The following is a 7003-nucleotide window of genomic DNA, read 5'->3' as shown; positions in this document are numbered from 1 at the left end:
AGATGAGGTCGATTATTTGAAGAATAAATTTTGTCTGTTTATCGATCTGCGTAGTTTTAAAGATATTGAGTTTCATGGAAATGGTCTTAAAGTAATAAACACAAAGGATGGAATTCAACTTGAGATAATAAATGTGGACACTTCAGTAAAAGTTGGCGACGACGCTCGCGATGATAATATATTTGCCCACGTTTATGTTATCAGTGATGCAATGGTCACCGTTAAGGATAGTAAAATAGATTCTTTAATATTTTAACCGTAATCGTAGGTCAGTCCTATCGGCCATGTTTCTGCCAGCCATTCGCCCGTGTCCAGATTATATAACTGCACACGTTTGATATCATTTGGTGCCATCATAATTTTACTACGCTTTTCACTACGGATTTCTCCAGCCTTTTTCCGTACAAACTGTACAAATTGTGCCCGCTCGGGCTCCTTCCCAGTTTTAAACAGATCCTCATAGTCTTCAAAGTTCAATTGATTTCTAACACAAACATCTTTTATCCCTTTATTTTTTTTCGTCTCCGAAGTTGGAGTCCGAAAAGCATACACTTTCGAACGTATGCCGACAAATTCAAGAATAGGTACACCATTCAACTCATCTTTAAATTTACCTATCACTTTTTTATTAATCTTCGGAAAATTGGGAGCTACCCCGCTCATCCCACTAGTATCATATATCGACTCCTTACCATTCTGTTCTACATCTTCCCAAACTATATCATTGAAAGTTACGTCCGGGGAAGGAAGAGGCACACTGTAAATAAAACTGTCAGTATCCATGTAGGCTAATCGTATTCCAGGGAACTGCTTTCGAAAGTAATTGTAGTGCATATCATACATAAGCAGCTTAGAAAGTTCAAGCACCGCCGCACCAATGAAAACTGGCTTTTTATATTCATATCGATCCCTTTTCAGTTCCAGTAGGACACTGTCGCAGGAATCTCCATCCTTTTCACTAGTTATGAAAGTTATATGTTTCGTCTTTGGATTATACTTCTGAATCTTTTTACGGCCACTATCCGTACCGTTCCGGTCCGAAACAAATTTAAAGTCTCTGTACTTTCGAACATCCTCTATTGTCTTACCGAACATTGCATTATTCATCAGCTTATAGAAATTCTTTTCAAAATCTGTCTTCCCGTTTGCCCTCATTTTAGTGTTAAAGTTGATATATTTCGCGAGACACGGAGCCTCATCGAAAGCAAGCGCCCTATACACCTTTTTCAGTCGCATTCCCATCCGAAGATAGAATTCAAGCAACTTGTAGTGTAAGATGTATCTCTCTCTGTCCAACACACTCGAAATCAGTCGAGTGCCCTGCCTCGGAAATTCATAGTGATGTGGCGCTAATGGCAAATCGCTGTGTTCTTCATGTAATTCGGTTGGATATTCTAAGTCTACTTCTAGAAAACTTGGCGGAAAGGTGGAACCGGGCCCCACCTCCCTCCGGCTCCGCCACCGTGCCGGGCATACCATTCCTCCCACTCTTCCATCGTCATCCAATGAAGTCCGCCCGTTGGCATTGGTTGACTCATTGCCCATCCGTAAAGATTGTTAGCATCGAGATATTTTATTTCGGACAATGGTTTATCCGGATCCCAGTTCCCACCTATCTCATCTGTTGCATAAGCAGGATGATTTGTCTGTAAGTAATGAATATTACACTGGCTGATGCCGCCTCGGATCCCCTCTGTACGAAATCCATCTGCTCAGCATCTTGAATGAGCCCAAATTTATTACCTGTATAAAGTAACATTATCCCCATGTTAGACCGGGCGCCGACATGTAATGGGTCGGATCTAACTTGTACGCTTCTAAACATGTGTCGCGGAAATTTTCAAACACGTTTGCAAGAATGAGAACGTCGGTCTCACAATAGAATTCCATATAATCTTTAATTGTCCGGCATCCCACTTCATCCCACACCTTCAATGCATGTTCATAATCAGACTCAGAAATCCCCTCTTCCGTCAATTCGCTATAAAATTTGTCCCTCTCCGGGAGCTCCTCCTCTCCCAGTCTGTCAACCGAGTCTAAATATTCGTAGGGGAAGAAACCTTTCGCCCTTTGAATGTCCGGGTACGTAAGTGGTACTGCCGTCCATCCGTGGTCCGGCACAGTTTTGCCAACTTCGCGAGCGACCCCGACATCAACTGAGCACTATCCATAAACTTTATAGAAAAGAAACGCTTCTTCCTCTCCCTCTTCCGGTTCGGCCACTCTCCACCGTCAACAACTGAGGCGCTAAAGATAAATGTTTTCGAGAGACCATAATTCCTCCATTGCTCGTCTTAGCTATGATATTTGGCTCTGGTCCGGGACCATCATCTATTTCATGTAATTCTTTCAAAATAAAAGAACCATCGTATCCCTTGAGGTTGTGAAAGTAGATAGGAATGGTTCTCGACGGGCGGCATCCTTCACAATAAAAGTCGTAGGATCCTTCACTACTCGGTATCCTGCGGGCGCCTCGCAGGCAATACAGACTGGATCCTGGTAATTAGAAGGATCTTTCATCGGTATTATTTTCCAATAATACGATTTCGAATAATTCTCAGCCCTTTTCTTCATATCTTTTAGAAATTCTGTAACACAGGAGAGACCCGTGAATGTTCTTTTACCATAAATTTTCGGCCAGCTCCGCCCTGAAGACACACCCCACCATTCCACCATAACATACGAAAGACAAATTGGAATGTGTCGGCCGGTCCCCTTCTCAATAATTGCCTCAGTATCTGCATAAACGACGTAGGGGGAAGGAACCTTCTTCTTATGTCCTTCAAATTGACATACTTCCTTAGGAAAAACTGGCTGGGCGGCGTCTGTTCCACAGTATACCTGATGTTTTTCTAATTCTTCTGTTGACTTAAAACCTCTTTTACAAACCGGGCACATACACTTCCGTCTGCGCTCATTCTTGCGATTAGTATGAGAATTAAGAAGACGATTTAATGAAGTAATTGGCACGAAGTGAACCCTAGGCCCGTCTTGACCAACTATCAGTAAGATATTGGCTATTTGATCTGCTCCGCCTTCGGAACCACTATATAACACAGTTATGTCGGACGGGGCGGGATCGGACTCATAGATCTGAAACACTTGAAGTTTCGTGCCCGGATTTTGCTGCTCGAAGCGCCCGAATACAGTCAGATCGGCGGGCGTGGGAAATGGTATTCCATCCCAACAGTAGTCAGCAATAAATTTGTCAAACGTATTCCATTTTCTCCTTACCTGACCACATTTCTTTTTGCGAAACGAGGGATCGCTCAACTTTATACTTGCTACGACGGCATACTGAAAACAATTCTCGGCCCCCACCGGTAGAATAAGTTCGCTCACACAATGCTTATTTTTTAACCATCCGGGAAGTTGGACTGCGCCAGCCCCCGTTCCGGCACCGAGTAAAACTTCTACTAGAATTACTTCAAAATTAAGTATCTCCTCGAGAACGAGGCCAGAACCCTCAACATTTTCAATTTTTTCAAGCATAAGGTCGTAGCGATCTATTAATTGTTGTTTCACATCCGACCCTCCTACATCTTTTGTGTATGTATCTTTTAATTTAACATGCAATGTACGACTTTGTGTATTACCGTTTTTCGGATCCGATAATTTGACTTCCATTTCGGTATAAACAGAGTACATCTTTCTTTCTTTGACCATACCTTCAATATCCACCAGCTCCCCGATATCCTCGACTCGCTTGACTTCAGGAAATTCTTTTCGTAAAACTGCTCCCTTGAATGCTGTATGTAATCGACGGGCCATAATAATCTTTATGATATATACTATCCTAAAATTTTTTAAAATGAAAAAAATAATTATTCTATGATAGGTCATCAAAATCCACTATAATATTTTTGGCAGCATTTATTTGTTTATATATCTCGCCTAATCTTTCTAAGTCGACTAGTTCTTCCGCATCTTGAATTTCTGGTTTATTAGGCGCAGCACAAAATAATCTCTCAACAGTGAAAGAAAGGGTAGGCTTACTTAAGCGCGGTTTAAATGCTAAGAATTCTATCTTACTACCTTTCCTGATATTACGAGGTACAATAGCAGGATTTTCTCGGACTGGCAATGGGCTCACTGCTTTAAAACCACAGTCAATTTCTTGAACCATATCAATACATGTAGCGAAATCGTGAGCCCCTCTTTTAAACCGAAATTTAAAATACGCCACGCCCTGCGCCCCGCTCCCTCGCTTCTAATACACTTTAGATGGATTGTAAAATCCGCAGGAATTCGTTCCGATAGTATTCTTGGAGTGAGCGGCTAGGCTTGCAGCATAACTTTTAGCAGTGCTTGCATCGAAACTTTCACCTAAGGTACGGAATACTATCAGATCGGTAAACTTTTGAAGACTCGGTTGCCAACGGACACACATTTCATCACATGTAGCAGGATCGTTGGATCCATATTTAGGTCCGATGTTGAAAACTACTTCTAGCTCACTGTCTACATATATAATAGGATCTACCAAAGATTCACCAAATATGAGTTTGCCGTCACTGATTCGAATATTGTCTTCTCCGGTTTCAAGTATTTTTATTGCATCTGAAATAGAAAGGATTGTCATTGTCTTATCGTATATATCTTAATAAAAAAAAAAAATTAAAATTTTTTTTCTATGATATAGTATCCCCAAAATGTCATACATATTCATAAATGGACCAACTGGAAGTGGTAAGAGTTACGATGCAGTAAATTTGGCGGAGGGGCCGGAGGTGACTCACGTACCAGAATTTGACACTAGTTTTTCCAGCAACATTGCCGACTTTTATAATGGGCGTGTCGTTTCGATTGCCGATTTTCAGAATCAGTTTATAGAACATACTCTTAGTTTACAATGTCAGGCTGGGAGGGGCCCCGCTGGGAGGGGCTCCCCTTCGGAACGCTACATTATTTGTGACTCTTCCATAATTCAACATCTAACTTTTTCTAGAATCCGAGGCGTTTCCATGGTAGCGGAAGAAAAAAGATTGTTTCTAGAGCATTTGACCATTTACATAGTTTCATTATCATATTCAAAGATATGCCTTGGGATTATTGCAGGCGGAATGTGTTGACTCGAGCCAGACAATATGAAATAACCGCCTTAAAAGAACTAGAAGAGATTCATAACAAGTTCAAACAGACTTTCTTAGAAATTTGTAATGACTACAGGCTTCCATGTTTGGTAATTCATCAATCTCTTACGCCTGTCCTTCTCAAGAATATACTTAATCCAACAATTGATACCGAGACAGTCGGGCCAGTAGATTTCCCACAAGCTTTTGACTTTGGAATTGCATGGAGCGGCGGTGGCCAGGGATTTTTAATAGACGGTTTCGAGGAGGAGGAACTTGAAAAAGCTTACTATCCACCTGGACAAGAACAACTAGAACAACCTCGAGTCACACTCAAGAACCTACACAAACTTCTTAATGCTTGTGAATCTGTGCACGCTTATAATGCTTCTTTTGACTTACGGGCACTTGATATGATGAAGCCCTACGGTTCCGAAAGGGACTTTGAAGTTACTTGTCTATGGCTCATGTCAGTTGTGTACATTATACTTCAGCCAGAACTTATAATAGATAAAGCTGAACAAGGGGGACTCGAAAGAACGGACTATGGCAACATGAGAAGTCGCTTTGAAGATCTTGCAAACTTAATATGTGGCTCCGGATCCGGATCCTCCCCCTCCCCTGTACCACCTCATCCACATACGGCCAAACAAGATGCAGTAAGTGAACATTACTTACGACAGTACATGATAAATACTTGGCCAGGTGGTTGGAAGCGGGTGGTAAACTGACACTTTCGGCTTTCAAGAAATTAAGACTTTTTCCATGGTACTTACTGAATAACTTTCGTAAATACTTACGTTAGTACTTACGTAGTACTAACGTAGTACTTGACAAGTACCAGCACAGGAACTTACGAAGTTCTAATAACATTTTCCTCTGGCTCCCAACTATTGAAACTTTCTGGATAACCTTTCCATTTTATCAGATAATATTTCTTTCCTCTAATTTTTTTCGTCTTCAAAATTCGTTCTACTCTGTACAGCTCGTCGGCACGTTCCGAAAGGGCACTCTGAAGTTCATCAGAATAGAAAGTGCCGAGTATTTCCTCTCCATTCAGATCTTTTATTTTGTAAACTGGTGGTGTTCCTAGTCCAGCTGCGTACACCACTTTTGAAACTACGAAAATCTCCTCTGTCCAATTTTGTAAATATCCTTTCTTGAAAGTGGTCTTGTATTTTGTAATTCGGACCCTTTCTCCCGGCTTGTATTCAGGTTAACTCCCATGGCTGCCAACTCAGGGTAAAGTGTATAAAATGCCTGCCAATCGTTGTCCTCCGTTACGTCGACGGGTTTCATTTTGATACTTCCATGAACGGTGTTGTTGTAATTCTCAAGAAGTTCTGGTAGAATGGGGAGCCAGGAACGTGTCTGTTTATATGTAAAGTATTTCCACATCATCGTCTTAAGGGTCCGATTAAAACGTTCAACGACGCTAGCTTTTTTGTCACTGTAGGTGTGAAACCAGTGAATTCCCACCTCCTCCAACCACCCCTGCATTTTTCGGTTAGTAAATTCCCGCCCCTCATCTGTCTGAAGTTTGTCGGGCCTTCTCCCGGATTTCTTAATCACGTCTTGTAGCGCCTGTAACGTATCATCAGCCGTTTTTGACTGTATCGGCCTGGCCCATGTGTATTTACTGAGTACATCGATTACTGTTAGCATGTATCGAATGTTACTATTCTCTTTTGCGAACGATGAAGGGAATTCCACGAGATCAGCCTGCCAAAACTCGTCCACCGATGTTACGAAAACGCGCCTCCCGCCACGAGTACGAGGTACCGGTTTATGTAGATTATAAGTTAGCTGAGTTTTTAACCAGTCCTGTACCTCTTTCTTAGTGACGTGGAGTCCGCTGGAGCGTGCTGCATCATATAATTTTTGTACACCTCCAAATCCAGTTTTCGGGTTGTAATATAATTCTCTAAGAG

The sequence above is a fragment of the Ptychodera flava genome, chromosome 22, assembly GCF_041260155.1.
Source record: "Ptychodera flava strain L36383 chromosome 22, AS_Pfla_20210202, whole genome shotgun sequence".
Lineage (NCBI taxonomy): Eukaryota > Metazoa > Hemichordata > Enteropneusta > Ptychoderidae > Ptychodera > Ptychodera flava.
This window is presented reverse-complemented; position numbering follows the sequence as displayed.